Genomic DNA, 18,145 nt, shown 5'->3' with positions numbered 1-18,145 from the left:
ATCCGCATCTGACCTTGAAGATGTCCTCGCATCCTTCCGGGGTTCCACTTCCTCTGCTCCAAACCGACTTCTCTTCCAAATGTTGACCTGCCACCCGTGGCAGCTTCCAGCAATACCCTGCAAAATACAAACACCTGCTAAAGGCGGCTGGCCACGTGCTGCACCCCTGGGCTTGTCTCTTCAGTTCAGACCCCAGTTCACCATCCTGTCCGTAGCTGCTGATAACTGAAGTCTTCTGTGTGTGTGGAGGCCCTGCCCTCAGGCCTTGCCCTGAGCCTTATTCTCAGTGTCCGTCCTGGAATGAACAGTGCATAACCTGCTGGTCCAAGTAAGACAGGCCTTTAGCAGGATGGGAACAAACACGGAAGCTTGACTGGATTCCCAAGGTCTTCAGGGTGCAGTGAATACTGGGAAACTTTAATGAGTTGCTGTGCCTCTCAGGGATCAGTTTTGCTGGCAGAGGGGTCTTGTGCAGCTTGCCTTGAAGGCCCCGGACTGGGTAAGTGCCTCCGCAGGACACAGGCCAAGAATCACTTGTGTGTTGCTCCCTCTGTTATTCCTTCCTGTCAGGAATAGCCTTCAGGATTTCTGGAGGGAGAGCGTGTCTGTCCAGCCTAGGATGAAAAGGCTCTCTTGGTTTTTCAGGAGCTCAAGAGTCTGAGCTGGCCTGTGCCTTAGGCCTGAAGCATCAGAATGGTAGGTATGAATCTGGTCCTTTCAGTTCTTATAGTAGGAAGCAAGACATTGCCCACCCAGGACCACACCCAGGACGCCTTCCCTAAGCAGGGATTGGATGTTGGACAGCTGGCCTACCCAACATGGATTCACCTGACTCTTTCTGCCAGTGAAACCTGCTCATCCTTCCCTTTCAGTGGCTCTATTGTCCCTTGAGCATAGGAGTGGCTATCTGCAAGAGGTCCAGAGATGCCTGTCCTTCCCTAGAGCATGTATCTCTTGAAGCTGGGAACTGATGTTTGTGAGAAGCACCCGCAGGCAGCAAGAGCGAAAGGGATCTCAGTGACTGTCCTGTGCATTCCCTGTGCTCAGTTTTCTGAGCTGCAGGAGCTCCATTCATCACAAGAATGACTGTGCTGCTCATGTGCCCTTCGCCAGCTTCTCGCCTCCCTGTCCAGATACTCTGTTTCCTCTTATTCCAGAATTCAGTGTCTGAACCCTTTCAGTGTCCTCGTGTGGTGGGAGGCCAGGCCAGACAGTACCGCTGAGGACTGTGGTAGAGCAGCCACTGGGGCCAGGATCTACGTGCCAGCCCTACAGATTGGGGTCTTTCCCCCTGGGGTTTCCTCACAGCTCACCCCATTCTGTAGCTTTGTTTCAATCTCTTCCTACCCACCTGGCTCCTCCATGCCAGCTGACTTGGGGGGTGGTCCTTGCAGTTCTGTGATTCTGTGCTGGGACATACTGCCAGGGTAGGTTACCTGGCAGCTGAATCATGGGCCTCATGGTGCCCTCCCACACATTGAGGTAATGAAGATAAATGGGAACTGGCTGAGGTTTCCAGGGAAATGTTTTTCTTTGGGGGGCCAAGGTGAACAGGTATTACAAAGGACCTAACATCTGGGTTCCTTATGTGTAGCACCCTATTGAGACCTTGTTTCTGGGATTCCATATCTAATCCCAAACCCTGAATCTCAGACCAGCTTTAGAGGGGTGTGGAATGGAAGGTTTGGACCCTTGGCTTACAATAGGATGAGCCCCAAGATCCTTTAGGGTCCAGCTTCAGCAGGGTAGAGTTCCTTACTCTAACTGCCCGACTTCTTCATTGGTTTCCACTGGGACAAGGGCCTCCGAGCAGTTCCTCTGTGTCCCATTTTTTGTCTTCCCCTTGGGCTCAGCAGGCTGGACTGGAGGGAGTGAAGCTAGGCCAGGGCAGGTGGGTTCAGTGCAGGATCTCCGTGGCCACGAGTGCTCAAGAAACAGCCTTCTCAGGCAGGCGCAGTGGCACATCCCAGCACTCTGGGAGGCAAAGGCAGGTGGATCGCTGTGAGTTCAAGACCAGCCTGGTCTATAAAGAAAGTTCAGGACAGTCAAGGATACACAGAGAGACCCTGTCTCGAAAAACCAAAACCAAACCAAACCAAACCAAACCAACCCCCGCAAACCAAACCAAAGCAAAACAAAACCCAGCCTTTTCAAGAGACAGCTATTTAAACCTTTGGGGAGTGAGTACAGACTTTTCGGTTGAATGTGCATCATTGGCAGGAGCCAAGGTGCTGGGCATGCCTTATTTGCATAAAGAGGAATTCCAGGTGCTTGCTGGTCATGACCTTATAAGGAGAGAGGAAGTTTAACCTGTAACCTGGCTGCCAGGCTACATGACCACCTCCAGGGTGGCAGTGGTAGGGTAAGGCTACTTGGGCCAGGACATGCAGGGGCAGTCCTACTCCTGTTGGGGTCTCAAGATGAGATTTTTGGGGTTTGGACATTCCTCAACCTTACTCTTGCTCTGGGTTGGCTCCCCAAGTCCCACTGCTCTCCAACCCCACAATGCCTGAAGGACATCCCGAGGCCCTGCTTCTGGGAGAACCTAGTTTAAGATAGCCTGAGTACCATGGTGGGTCAGTAAAGCCACAAAACTGGGTGTGGTCTAGGCTTGGCTGCTTACTGGAAAACAAAGCAAAGCCCATATGAGAGGTGGTTTCAACAAAAGGCTCTTATTCTGTGTCAGTAGTTAAAGGGCCAGGGTTTGTAGCAGAATGGGGTGTGTACTGGGCCACTGCCTAGATCCCTTCTGTTGGGCTGCTCTGCCCTTCCTTGAATGTCTGATTCATGAATCCACACAACCCAGGTGACTTCAAGACCAACTGTGTGCAGGATGGGAGAGACAGGAGTCAGTGTTCCCTTCTCTTAGAAGTGGGACATGCCGCAAGGCTCCCACGCAGGCCCTTGGTTATGTTTTAGTGACATGGTTAAGGGAGGCTGGGAAGTATCATCTTCCTATTTGTAGCCATCTGCTGGCTAGCCTCCCAGGGCTTTGTGGCCACAAGAGAGGGGCCCAGAAATAGGAGATACATCCCCATACCTCCCATAGGGAAGACACAAAATGTTACTTTAAAGCAGGAAGATTTTTTTTTTTCATAGAGAGAATATCTTTGTAGAAGGAAACATGCTAAGGACATGCTAATGCCTTCCAAGGGGGGCATTCTGGGACGTGACTGGTGTCTCATGTCCCAGCCAAGGACATGAGAAGAGAGAAAGGCACAAGTCATGGCCAGGGAGGAGTTCCTTGGCAAAGAGACCCTCCCTTTGAAACCGAGCCTTATGAGTTTGGAACCTAAACACTCACGTAAAAAGCCAGGCACAGTAGCATGTGCCTGTAATCCCAGTCCTCACAAGATCCCTGGAGTTCACTGGTCAGCCAGTCTAGCCATTTTTCAGTAGATGTCTCACACGAAGTGCTTGCGAAGGGAGGGGAGATCCCAGAAAAGGAGCAGGAGTGAAGGCTTCAAGGACCAAGCCAGCTTGAGGATGCAACGTGGCTGACACAGAGCCCTGGAGGGCACGGGAGGTGAGGGAGTCTACAAAGCCTTCCTCTGTGCAGATGTGTGGGTGTGGACACAGGGTAGAGGCTGGAGGCCAACACTGAGTGTCTCCCTCTATTGCTCTCCACTTTGTTTTTTGAGGCAGTGTCCCTCACTGAAACTGAAACTCACCAATTGGCTAGAGCAGCTGACTGGTGAACTCCAGGGGTCCTCCAGTTTTGCCTCGTCAGTACTTTGGGCTGCAGGCACGTGCTGCCATGCCTGGCTTTTTACATGGGTGTTGAAGATCCATATTCAACAAGAGCCATCTGTTTAGCTCCCTGTAATGGACGTTTTGGTTTCTTTAAAAATTCAGGTATGTTACGTAGTAAATACGTTTTTGTTTTAATCCCAAGTATGGGATTTTAGTTTGGTTTGTGCACAGCTGCTAATGGCCTCCTTTGGGGCGTGGTCTTTGCCAGCTGGTAATGGCAGGGAGAGGGGTGTGGTCTAGGACTTTGAGGGATATAAATATGAGAGCTGGAAGTGTGAAAGTGTGGTGTGTGGCAGTTTTCGGAGACACTTCATGGCTCAGCGGCTTGGAGGAGATAGATGGAGGAGACTGCTAAACTTCTCCCTAAACAGCCGGGAGAAGTAAAGGAGCCTGGGTACCCTAACCTTCTCTCTCCTACCTAGCCTACCTAGGGTTGAGGCTTTAAGGAATCCCAAATGAAAAAGAGTTTAAAAACGAGCACTACAGCCCTCCCGTGGCCTTCTGGGAATGGAGGAGGCCCAGGGAGCATGCATCAGCTGCCCCTACTGCTCAGCTTTTATCTGAACCACCAGTGCTGTCCAGTGAGCCCTGGACCAGCAGCCTCCACTCACTCTTCTGGTGTTGACAGAGCCAGTCATGTGGGGCACACAGCCACGTCTCCTCACCTCACACCAAGTGTGAAGCACTCCATTCAGTAATTGTTGTGTCAGGTGGCTCCTCCACATCCCATCTTCGCGCCTGTGCTGGATGTGTCCACTGCCTCTAGGTTTCCCAGCACGGGTGGCCTGAGCAGGCAGCCGTGTTGACATTTCAGAGTCTGTATGATACTTTGGGAATGTGTCTAAGAGAGGACGTGTGTGTGAGCAGAATCACATTTGCCTGGTTAAGCCAATTTTGCGGCCTTCGTGAAGGATCAGAGAAGTTTGTGCCCTGTTGGAAAAGCATTTTTGTTTTTTAAGAATGGTAGACCATACTAAGTAACCTGAAAAGAAAAGCTTCGTGTGCAGTAATTTACACACAAAAATTTACATACAATTTTTGTTATCAAAGAGTCTAACATAGTAAACACCAGAGAGAGGCATGGAATGAACCTTCTGGTATCCACCAGCCCTGGCTGCTCTCTTCCTTCTTTTCTTTCTTTCTTTCTTTCTTTCTTTCTTTCTTTCTTTCTTTCTTTCTTTCTTTCTTTCTCTCCCTCTCTCTCTTTCTTTCTTTCTTTCTTTCTTGACAGAGGTTTCTCTGTATAACCTTGGCTGTCCTGGATTCTTTTCATAGACCAGGCTGTCCTCGAACTCACAGAGATCCACCTGCCTCCGCCTCCCCAGTGCTGGGACTAACGCTGTGCCACCATGCCCGGCTCAGCCCAGGCTCTTTTGCCCTTGCCCACTTTCCCTCAACTTGTCTAGACATCCATGCCACTCATCTCAGACATGGATAATTTAATCTTTAAGTATTCCAGTGTATTTCTGGAAGATTAGGGTTTTTAAAATGACAACAGCATTATCTAGTATTCATTCATGTAACAACAACCCCTCACTGTTGGCAAATACCTAGTTTCTGTTCAAATCTTCAATTGTCTCATAAATGTCAAAATTAGCAAAAGAAGTGAAACAAGGCTCCCAGTGTGGCTCACAGTACAGCTGGCTGTCACATCTGCTCAGGATTTTCTAGTCATGTCTTTGAGTATTCTTCTTTAGAATTTATCTGTTGGAGAAACTAGGTTATTAGGTACCGAGCATTTGCTGGATATCGTTAGCAGGGTCTACAGAGTGACCGGATTCAGAGTGTGGTGTCACATGCCTGTAATTGTGGTGCTTGGGAGACAGATGTAGGAAGACTAGAAGTTCAAGGTCATCCTCACCTATATAGCTAGTTTCAAGCCAGCCTGGGATACACGAGACTGCACAGCATTTAAAAAAAAGAAAAGCAACTACCATTCTTAATCATTCATGGATTGTACTTCATTATAACATGATATAAAAATGTAACAAAGTATTTTTTTTTTCCTTTTGAGACAAGGTTTCTCCATGTAGCCCTGGCTGTCCTGGAACTCAGTCTGTAGACCAGGCTGGCCTTGAACTCAAGAGATCTGCCTGCCTCTGCCTCCTAACTGCTGGGATTAAAGGAGTGTGCCACCAATGATGGGCATAAAGTAACTATGCAAATCATGGATAGCTGTTTCATTAAACAGGTCATTATTTGCCACCTTGTGCACACATCTGTGGATGTGGGTTTGTTTGTTTTGTTTGTTTGTTTGTTTAGACTGGGTGCATGTATGCAGTGTGCAACGGGAGCATTTCCGCCTCCCCACCTGGTGTTTCTGTGTGTGAGAGCCACCAAGCTCTCCTCCAGTTGGGCTTGCTCCTGAGCATCTGACACTTCCAACTATGTTTGGATGTTCATTATCTATTCCATAGCCCTCATTCCATCTTGCAGAGCCTCCGGGGATCTCTAGCCTATTCTCTGCTATGTGGTAAACTCTCTTAGCTTCCTTATGCAAATGAATGAGAGTGTAGTCTATCTTCCAATGTCTGGGTTATTACAGTAACCTAATAACATCCAGTTCCATCCATGTTGCTGGCTGCATTTGACAGAATTTCATCTCTTCCGTGGTTGATGATAGCCCACTGGGTTCACAGACCATATTATTTATTTTCAAAATAAGTTTTTGAAGACTTACTTTAGTTTTTTAAAAAACTCTGTGTGTATATACATCCACGGTACAGATGCTCACAGGAGCTAGAAGAGGGCACTGTGTCCCCTGGCACTGGAATTATAGGTGGCTGTGAGGAGCCCGCCACAGGTGCTGGAAGCTGGCTGGGGTCAAGGTCAGTACATGCTCCTGGCTGCTGACCCATCTGTCCAGCCCCCCACCTCGGACCATACCTTTAAACCCTTCATCCATTGGTGGGCTCCTCAGCAGATCTCATCCCCTGGCCACTGTGAATAATGTTGCGGTTTCAATGGGTGTGCGGGCCCTTTTTTCATCATGTGACCTCTCTCTTTTGGCTTCGGACTCAGTAGTGGGACTGCTGGGCCATATGGCAATTGTCTGTTCAGGTTTTGGGAAGCCTTCATGCTGTTTTCCACAGTGGCTGCAGTAACACCATTCCACTGACAACCTTGCCAGAATTCATAGTTTTTTTGTTTTTTCAGTAATACCTGTTTAACTGGAGTGAGATGGCTCACTGTATCTTCAGTTTACATTTTCCCAGTGGTCAGCCAGGCTGAACATTTAAAAAATATCCTTATTGACCACTTAATTGTTTATCTTCATTTGAGAAATGTCTATTTCCCATTTAAAAAAAAAAAAAACAGATTGTTTAAAGTTTTTTTTTTTTTTTCTATTCATTCTTTTCCAGATGAATAGTTTGAAGATATTTTCTGTCAGTCTGCAGACTCTCTCTTCACTCTGCTGATGATTCCCGTTGCCATTCACAGCTTTGGAGTATGACACAATCCCATCTGTCTATTTTTGCTGTTGTTGTCTGTGCATTTGAGGTTTTCTTCAAAACACTGTCTTTGCCAGTGTCTCAAAGTGTCGCCTGCTCTGGTTTCATCTGGTTTCTTCTGCTTCGGTCCTCACTTGGTTAAGATTCATGACCTGTTCTGAGTTGATGTCTGTGTGTGGCAACAGGGCTCCAGTTTCACCCTCCCTGCCTGTCTCTGCATCCCATTTCCCCAGCTCCATTTATGGAAGAGACTGTTCTTTTTCCACTGTGCATTCACGGTTCCTTTGCTGAAAATAAGTTGGCTGTAAATGCATGAATGAATTTCTGGATTTTATACTCTTTACATTGGTCTGTATATCCTTTATTTTTTTTTCAGGCCAGCATCATGCTGTTTTGCTTTTTTATGTCTTTGTATTGAATTCTGACATTCGCTTTTGTGATGCCTCCAGTTTTATCCTCATGCTTCAGTTTTGGTTGGTTGTCTATGTACAAAAGGTGATCCCTTTATTCAGGCCTTAAAATCTGTATGTCTGTAGCTGCTTGCAGTTTTCTTTAAGCATCAGTCTTTTGTATTCCTGTGGTATTTGTTGACTCATTTTCCATCTCTGATTTTATTTATATGATTATTCCCTCATTGTGCTCTTGTGAGCCTGGCTAATGATTATTCAATTTTATTCATCTTTATAAAAAAAAAAAAACTCACTATTGATATTTTGTATTTATTTGAGTCTCTATTTTATTTGTTACTGTTTTGATTTTTTTCTACTAAATTTAGGTTTGATTTTTTTTTTTTTTTCTTCTTGAGACAGGGCCTCCCTCTGCAGCCCAGGCTGGGCTTGGGATTCACTCTGTAACTGAGGCTGGTCTTAAATTCACAGCAGTCCTTCTGCCTCAGTGTCCCAAACTGTTTTCTCTTCTAAAATTTATTTATTTATTTATCGACAGACTCTCACTGTGTAGCCTTGGCTGACCTGGAACTCACTATTTAGAACATGCCGGCCTCAAATTCACAGAGATCCACCTGCTCCTGCCTCCTGAGTGCTGGGATTAAAGGTCTGCACCCCCAGGCACCTCTCTTTTACAAAAATTACTATATTAAATTATTGTGTGTGAGAGACCCCGTGTATGTGTGAGTGTCTCAGTGCACGTGGACCAGTGCCTTCTTGCTTTTGCCATGAGTTCTGGGAGCTAAACTCAGGTCGGCAAATTTGCACGGCAAGTGTGCTTACCTGCTAAGCCATCTTATCAGCCCTGCAACTTCTTTTGTGGCTCAGAGCATACGTGGTCTGTTCTGGAGAATAGTCCGTGTGCTGATGAAGACAACTGGGAATCCTGACCATCGATGACACACTCTGCTTGTGTGGTGTGTTGGGGTCACTTTGTCGACAGTGTGGTTTAAATCTGATGAGAGTGGGCTGTGGGAGTCCCCAGCTATTAGCCATATTGGCATCTACTTTTGCCTTTACTGTGGTATTTGCCTTCTGTGATGTTGCTTTGGCTCGGTGCAGATGTATTTGTCATTAATTTTCTCCTGTTGGACTTACCCATCTGTCTTTACATGGTTGCCCTTCTGTCTTAGTTACTTTTCTATTGCTGTGATAAGACACTATGACCAAGGCAACTTATAAAAGTTAGAGTTTATTTGGGGCTTACGGTGTCAGAGGGTAAGTCCCCGATCCTCATGGCAGGAGCCTGGCAGCAGGCAGGCTTGCTGTTGGAGAAGTAGCTGAGAGGTTGCATCTCGAGATTCAGGCGCTTGATGTGTGCAAGCATGAGGCAGAGAGAGCTCACTGGAAACGGTGTGTGCTTTCGAAACCTCGAAGCCCACCTCCAGGGACACACCTCCTCCAGCATGTCCACACCTCCTAATCCTTCCCAAACAGTTCCACCAACTGGGGCTCAGTTATTCTAATGATAAGCTATGGGGGGGGGACTCATTCAAACCGCCACACCTTCTTTGTCTCCTTTTAAGTTTTTAAAAGTTTTTATTTGCTTATTTAAAAACATTTTGTATGACTGTTTTGCCTACATGTATGTGCATCATATGCATGCCTGGTGCCTGGGGAGGTCAGAAGAAACTAGAGTTACAAATGTTTGGGAGCCGCCATGTGGGGCCTGGGTCCTCCGTGGATGCAACAAGTGGTCTAAACTGTTGGGCCATCTCTCCAGACCCCTCTTTTAGTTTTTGACTTAAAGCTGATTTCATGTGGTATAAGCACAGATGCTCTCATGCTTCTGTTTGCATGGAATTTCCTTTCCAACACTTTGCATTCAGCTTATGTGCCATTAGTGGCAGAATGAATGCCTTGTAGTATGTAATATGAATCACTTTTGATATTTTTTTTAATCTTAAATTCATTCACTCTGTCTCTGCCCTTCCCCCACTGTTTACTTTTACTGATTCTCCTTGGTTTTGCCTCTTAAGTAGCTTGGACCCGTGCCAGTCTGTATTGGGGAGAGGATTTAAGTTACTTATATTCAGAGTTGATATTGGTAAGTACATATATACTCCTGTCATTTTATGGAGTGTTTTCTGTTTGTTAGAATAGAAATAGAAAATCTATTTCATGAGATTATTCCTAAAAACCTCCCGTAGTCTTGGGAAGGATGCAGACACCAGGCATAGGGGACTCACAGAACCCTGATAGGCTGGACCAGAAGGGCCTTCTTCAGGCTGGAGCTGGGGCTCAGGTCCTTGATGTGTACAAGGCCCTGGGCTAAGTCTCCAGCTCCCTGTCCCCATCCCACCAGAAAGCCTTCCTTTGTCACAGAATCCAAGGTCTAAGTCAAAGAGATCTCTAAAAGCAGGTCACATGTAAGGGACCAGAGTAGGTGATAACAGAGATCCCCTGCCTCCGCCTCCCTGTGTGCTGGGGTTACAGGCGTGCACCACGGTGTCTGTCTAGATCCCTCGTCTTTTATGTGCTTTGTGTTCTCTTGGTCTTCTAATGGTCCAGTCTACCTGTTTTTCTTCTTCATGTGTATCCATTTTGCCAAGGAGTTTTATTATTTTGCCTGGACTGCTTTGGGTATTATTGTCCTTTGACTCCCTTAAATGTTCTTTGTGTGTGTGTGTGTGTGTGTGTGTGTGTGCGTGTGTGTGTGAGCCAGTGTTGTGTTAATGAATTCCTTCATCTTCACTTGTCTAAGAAAACTCTCTCTTCTTCACTTCTGAAGAGCAGCTGTGCAGGGTATAGAATGCTCCGTAGACAGGTTTTTCTTACGTAATGTTATCCCATTCCCTCTTGGACTGTCCAATTTCTCCTGGGAAATCTGTTGTTGCTGTAACAGGATTTCTTATAATTTTGCTTGGGAGACTCGTCTCTAATGGCTGAGCCGTCTCTCCAGCCCAGCAACAGGATTCCTTAAGTGTGACTTGCAACTTCCTATTTCTGCTTTCTGCATGCTTGCATGCTCCTGTTTGTAAGTGTGACCACACTGGCATGTACACTTTTTTTTTTTTTTTTTTGATTGACGGTTGATGTGGGAGGGACCAGTTCACTGTGGGCCATTTCTGAGCTGGCAGTTCTGGGTGTATAAGACAGCAGGCTGCAGAAACATGAGGAGCAACAACTCCTGTATGGCCTCTGAACCAGCTCCTCCTCCAGGTTCCTGCTCTGAGTTCCCTGCACGATGGACTGCGCTGTGTAAGTGTAAGCCAAAGAACCCTTTCTTCCCGGGGTGCCTTTGGTGGTGATGTCCATCAGAGCAATAGGAAGGAAATGAAGACACTGTGACTGTCTGGACCAGGCTGGCCTTAGACTGGCAGCAAACCCCTGCCTCTGCCCCCTGGTGCCATGGCTCCAAGGTCTCAGACCCTCATCTTGCTTTCAATTCTCTTATTAGTCTTGACTTCTGACATTTGGACTGCATTGTACTATGAAGAGGAGGGGGTTTGGGATATGATCTATTTGGAATTCTTTGAGCCTGCTGGTCCTGGATGTTTCTATCTTTCCAAAGGCTGGAGCAGCTTTTAGCTATCAGTTCTTGGAATAACTTCCCCATGCTTTCCTTTTCTTCTGTAACAGCCATAAAGTGAGTATCTGTTCAATTAATGATGGTGTTCAGCAAGTCTACGCTTTCTTTATTCTTTTTATTCTGTATTACTTTTTTCTTTTGGTCTGAGTTATTTCAAAAGAAATCTCTTCAAGTTCAAAAATTCTTTTTTTTTTTTCTCCTGCTTGATCTCTTGTGTTGTTGAGATTCTCCACTGGATTGAATTCTTTAGTTCCAAATTCCTGTTTGACTCTTACAAGGCCTGTCCTGCTCTTTAGAGTTTTTGCTTGTTTTGTTTGTTTTTAGGTCATCAGTTGCTTTTTGCTATTTCGAATTCTCCTTCTAGACACTCTTGGATCTCCCCAGATTTGCTAGGGTCATTATTTTGAGCTCAGTTTTAGGAATTCTTTAGGTTTTCTTTTCTCTGTTAACCCCTTTCTTTGCTGTTGCTCACTTGAATCTGTCCCTCACGTCCCTTGGCGGTTGTCTGTGCATCTTGTATGTCAGTCACCCGGTCTAGTTTTGCAGAACAGCTCTGTACTGTGGATGACTCAGAGTTGATGTTAGACATGGTACGTTGGCTCTGGCTTGGAGTAGGGTGTGAAGGTAGAATTTTTCTTTTTCTGGGGGAGGGCAGTTTTGAGACAGTGTTTCTCTCAAACTCACAGAGATCTGTCTGCCTCTGACTCCGAAGTGCTGGGATCTAAGGCGTGCCAGGCTGAAGGTAAGAATTTCTATGGGAGTTCTTTAGCTGCAGTCGACTTCAGCGGTGTTTGTGTGTGTCTCATTGGCTTAGATTGCAAGTGTTTGTGGAGGAGGCAGTGTGACTAGGCGAGGGATATGGGCTGCCAGGCCTTAGGACTTAGTGGGGCAAGCACTCATCACTGGGCATGGCTGAGCTCACTCTTCAAGTGGCAGTATCACTCTGGTGGTGGAGAACATATCCTCAGGTCCTGCAGAAGCAAGTGCTACCGCCAGTGGAGACAGCCAGCAGGGGTGACATCACTGGCAGTCTGGAAGCAGCATGCATGCCCTGCAGTCCTGGCCAAGCTCCATTTGATCCTCTTCCTTTCTAAGAACTTAATCTCCCTTGTTGGAGTAGAGAAGTGGGCTTCATTATGACACTTACATACACATGTAGAGTTTCTGCCACATCACCTCCTCCCAACTCCCACTGGCTCCCTCCCCATTCTGTTCTCATGTCACATGTATTTAAGTCTGGCTCCCATATATGACCAAACCACACAGTGTTTGTTTTTCTGCAGCTGCCTTATTGCACGTTATGTAATGGCCTCCGGTGCCATCTGTTGTCCTATGGATGTCATGGTTTCATTTTTCTTTAATGCCAAAGAACGCCCACATTTCTGCATGTAGCTATACCACATTTTCTCTGTCCATCCATGAGCTGGTGAGCATCCAGCCTGTCTGTCTGGGATAGTGTCTTAAGTGCCTGTGGTGTGCTAATTTAGATTCCTTCCTGTGTACACCCGGGGTGGGGGGTGCAGCCCGGGCTGTAGCACGTCTACACTGATTTCCACAGTGGCAGTATCTGCCAGTTTACACTCCCACCAGCAGCAGACTAGGGCTTCTCTTTCCCCACACCCTGAACAGCATTTATCGTGTGCTTATTAGCCATTTGCATTTGCCCTTTTGAGAACTGTCAATCGACAGTTCGCCCATTTATTGGTTGGATAGTTGGGGTTTGATTTGATGTTTGGAGTGCTTTGTAAACTGCAGACATTAACCACTTTTGGACATAGAGGCTTTTTTCCAAGTCTGTTGAGTCTGTAGTTGTGTCCCCTAGAAGCTTCTCTTTAGGCAGAGCCTCTAGTAGGGGGAACTGTGGGGTCAAGGTCTGGAGCATGGTGGGTATGTCTGGAGTCCCCTCAGGAATGAGCCCCACTGTTGTGGAGCAATGGCAGAAGCAGGGATGTGTAGCATGGGGGACATGTCCCCAGCATCTGCCATGGTGATTATTACTGGGCATGGCAGCTGCCAGCAGGAGCAGTGGAGCTGAGAGTCTGGGCCAACAGAGCTGTGTCTTTAGGCTGCACAGTGGCCAGAACTCATGAGAGTTCTAGGGGACCCGTGTGGTGGGGACTAGAGCCCTAGATCCCAGGGAGCAAGATTTTATACTCCAGTCTCAAGACAGGCATCTTCATTGTCTCCTGTTACCAGGGCTCTGTTGTACATGGGTGCTGGGATTCAGGGTACAGGCCGCTCTTGTTCCGAGGTCGCAGCTTTTTGTGTGAGTGTGAAGACTTTGAGCTTTTCTTTTCTCCCCAGAACTCTTCATGTTCTGATGCTCAGAATTTGGCCTTCTGAACTCATTACTCATTTACAGGTAAACCTAAAATAAATTAGTAGATGCGCAATGATGGTTCCGACCCTATTGTTGCCATTGTCTTTATGGTTGAAATAGTTCTCTAGGGAGCAAGCGCCCCTTGGTCAGGTTTGCACTTCTGGGCAGCCTAATGGTGTGGTTGGTAAAGGAAAGGCAGAATCCATGCTTCCCTGGCTCACCCGACAGCTCTCCAAATAAAACTGCTCTCTCAGTGGCCCCAAAAAATTAAGAAATAACTGAACTCGTGAATGCAAAGATATTTTGTGTTTTAATTGGTTGCAATAATAACCGTTACTGAGGCTTGAATTGTCCTATCTTTCCAACAAGTCCCTGAGCCCTTGGCCTTGACGCTTGGTGTTCTTTCAGAGTGTGCCTGCTATCTGGTTTGGAAAAGTGTTTCAGGCTCATCTGGAATCCTTCCTATCTAGGTGGCCTCAGCCACACCTCTCTGGAGCCCAGGGCCTTGATAGTGGAGAACTGTGTTTAGAAGCCACAGTCTGGGCGTTAGCTCTACAGAAAGCTACCGCACAGATCATGATTTCTATGCCCTTAGTTCAGCTTTGGAGCCACCACAGGGTTCTTCTTTGCCTTCTGGGATCTTAGCAGCCCTGGGGCAACCATCAGAAAACTGTCCTCTTGAGGGCACAGCACACAAATGACAGTATGGGCTGTGATGAGAGACTTGTAGATGATTTTCCCCGTTTCTTTTTTTTATTGCATTAAGTTATTCAGTTAGGTGCGGAGGGGCGGCGAATGCACACGTGTCTGGGAGGTCAGAGGACAACTTCCGTGAGTCGGTTTTCTCCTTCCACGTGGGTCCTGTGTGGATTGGACTCAGGACCTCAGGCTTGGAAGCAAGCTCTGGGTGTGTGTATGACACAGGGATGTCAGGCTATGCCTCACAGATGTCCCCTGAGACGCTTCTTTGTGCTGGCAAAGCTGGGGTGCACAGGCCCACTTGTTTCCTTCAGTTTTCAACATTTACATTTTATAAATATGTACTGTGGAGGCCTGCTCTTCTCTGAAGGGAAATGGGGGAACAGTGGATCTGGAAGAGAGGGAAGGTGTCTGGCGGGGGTGGGAGGCAGGAGGAATGGAGGGGGAGGCTGTGGTCAGGATGCATTGTAAATTATAAAATTAAAAGAAAAAAACTACTCAGAGTTAAAGAATAAAAATAAATATGCTTTGTAATTACGTTATTCTGAAGTCAAACCTAGAAAACAAATCATTGAGTTGACAATAAAAACTAGCCAGCGTAGTCATTTCTCAGGTGTCCTCTGCTCACAGGACAAGGTGCCCGGAGTTCCCATGAGGCTCTCTGCACAAAGCCTTTTCACTTGGCACTTTGGCTGCTTCCCACTTGGTCCCTTTACAGAAGATGCCACATACCCCCTTCCGGTTTTTCTGCTGTGGAATGAGGGTGAATGTGAGCCTGATGAGCTGCTTTTCCTGGTTCATGATGTGGCCCTTCCTCGACTCAGTGGCACCATTGAATGTCTCCTTGGCTTCCATGGGATGTTCTGGTTCCGTTTTCCCTCTCCTTCCTTTCCCTTGTTCTTTCTTCCTTCCTTTCTTTGTTTTTTTGAGACAGGGTGTCTTAGGGTTACTGCTGCAGTGAGGAAACTTGGGGAGGAAAAGGGTTTATTCAGTCTGTGCTTCCACATCATTGCTCATCATCGAAGAAAGTCAGGACCCCTGGGACTCAAGCAGGGCAGGAACCCAGAGGCAGGAGCTGATGCAGGGGCCATGAAGGAGTCCTGGTTACTGGTGTGCCCCTCATGGCTTGCTCAGCCTGCTTTCTTATAGAATCTAGGACCACCGACCCAGGATGGCCCCGCCTCCAATGGGCTGGGTCCTCTCACATCAATCACTAATTAAGAAAAGCCCTGCAAGGTTTGCATACAACCTGATCTTACGGGACATTTTCTTAATTAAGGTTCCCTCCTCTCAGATGACTTTAGTTTGTCTGTACCATGTTGACAGTCCAGTACGAAGGATCTCCCTATACAGCTTTGGCTATCTCGGAGCTCTGTATGTAGGCCAGGATGGCCTTGAATTCACAGAGATCTGCCTGCCTTTATCGTCTCGAGTGCTGGCTGAAATTTTCTTGATGGGAGGCAATTAAATGTTTTTGTGATGGTGGTGCCGTGAGCATAGTGATCGAGAGATTATGTCACCTGCCGCTGAACACCCTTTGACTGGTGAACTCAGAAATCGCCAGCAATCCTAGAGTAAACTTAAGTATCTATTTTCCTTTGTTACAACAGCACCCTGGCAGATGTGTACAGGAAAGGTTATTTCCCCAATAGCCTTAGAATGTATGGCCCCTTCTTGAGCCTGGTGAGGGCCCCTTACCTGTCATATGGCAGGTGGCTAGAAACCAGAGTGGGAAGGGTCAATCTGACCTTTTCTATCCATCCTCCTACAAAGCTACCCAGGTCTCATGAGGACTGAACGGTTTCCTACAGCTCTCTCAGTGATCAACAGCCTGTTTCCTCCTCCAAAGGTACCATCCCCACAATGAAGACCAAGCCTCTAACGGATGAGGGCTGGGCAGGTAGGTGGAGATAAATGCCATCTAAATCACAGCGGTGCACGCTCCTGCTTAGCGCTCCCGTTCAGTGCTCCCACTCCCCCTGCCCAGGTTCTATCCTCATGAGGTCCCGGAACAAAAAAAAAAAAAAAAAAAAAAAAAAAAAAAAAGATCTTCTCCAGAAGGCCTACTCTAAGAACACTCCAGAAAGCTGGCATGGTGACCCCCTCCTTTGGCACACAATTTTCCCTGTCTCCCGATCCTGACACCAGTCCCCTGGCAAAGTAAGGAGGGTCCTTGTCTCTCCTTTGTGGCCTTCACCCAAGTCCTAGAGATGTGCCAGGCCAGTAGCTCAATTAATTAATACTTGAGAACAAGATACAGGCTGTTTTAGCATGCTCTACCCAAAACAGGCTTAAACAAAGAAACAAACAAAAAACTTGTGCAATGGAGTAAAGTTCTCACAACACGCAGAAGCGGAGAAACTGAAAGTAGATTGACCCCTGGCGCACACCACACATCATATACCTTCCTGGCAAATTAAAGAATCATATAGGAAAACAAGAAGCTAATTAAAAAAAATCTCTAAAATTCTAGTGGAGTTTACTGGCCAATAAAAAGGTAAAATGTGATTTCTACATGTCCTTATGTTTAAAAGAGTGGAAGTTCCGACACAAGCCAGCCGTGGAAACACAAACAGGATCCCACCCCCCTCGTAGAGACCCACAGAGGAATGGGACCTGTGGAGACAGGAGAAGGGTGTGTTTGGGGCTGGAGGCGCGATTGGGAGGTGTGTTTAATAAGTCCAGAATTTCATGATAGGGAGAGCAGAGAGTTCCAGAGATGACGGCAGGATGGCCACACAGCTCTGTGAATGCACCCGACACGTTTGAAACAGGTGAGAGGCGGGGCTGACCTGTCCTGTTTATTGGATCATAACTCAATCTGGGAAAGTTGTTGGGATTTTGTTTGTATTTTAATGATTTATTTCTTTTTGTTTTATGTGGATTGGTGTTTTGCCTGCAAGTATTGTCTGTGAGAATGTCAGGTCCCCTGGAACTGGAGTTACAGACAGCTGTGAACGTCATGTGGGTATTGAGAATTGAACCCAGGTCCCCTAGAACAGCCAGTGCTCTTAACTGCTGAGCCATCTCTCCAGTCCTTATAACTCAATCTTTATATGCCACAGACAACATGAAGATCCAGAAGAGTGTATGAAATGACTGGTTTAAACCAAACTCCAAGATGAACCCCTGAGGCCCACCTCTTGCCTAAAGAAATAGTGTCACAGTGGTCCTATTGAAGCCATGAGGACATCCTTTCCTTCCTCCGGAATCACCCTAAAAAGTTCCCCCTTCAAAGGCCAGGTGCAGCATTTCTGCTTTCTTCTACATTCTGCGGGCAGTGGGTGATGTGAAGATCGTGTCCCCCGTGGCTCCTTTGCTCCATGAATGGTTTGGGGGTGTTTTTTGTTCTTCTTTCCTTCCTTTCTTTTTTTCTTGCTATTTTCTGCTGAACTTGTGTAAATGCCATATTCTCTTTGCTAAATCTTATGCATTTTACAGTTAAATATAAATATGTAAAGTGCTAACTGTGAAGATTGACATCTTGAAAATAAAAACAAAACAAAACAAACCCTGTCTTTATAGCCTCTGGATAGAGAAGCCTAACATCAAAGACAGAAGCCGCTGTGCACAGGTTGACACTGTAGACGGTAAAACAGCTTAATGTGCTCGTGGGTAAAATGCATCTTAAGCAGAGCAGGGAGTGTGACACAAAAACTAGGAAGAAAGCAAGAGAAAACACATGTCCTACAAATCAGACGGATGGAGACCCCCACCATCACCACTCTGCCCTGTGCTGTCACATTTAAGAAGGCTCATAAACAAACGAATCGTTCTTTCACCAAGGAATCCCACCTTTAGGAAACAGCCAGAGATGTGCACTAAAATTTACGTGCAAGCCATTTTTTCAGAGTCACGTCTGTAATCAGGAAAAAATGGAAGTGATCCAAATGTTAAGCAGCAGGAGACAGCTCCAACATCAAAGTGCCTGAGTTGCTCTCCA

Source organism: Psammomys obesus, unplaced genomic scaffold (assembly GCF_907164565.1).
Source record: "Psammomys obesus unplaced genomic scaffold, mPsaObe1.curated_primary_1811, whole genome shotgun sequence".
NCBI lineage: Eukaryota > Metazoa > Chordata > Mammalia > Rodentia > Muridae > Psammomys > Psammomys obesus.
This window is presented reverse-complemented; position numbering follows the sequence as displayed.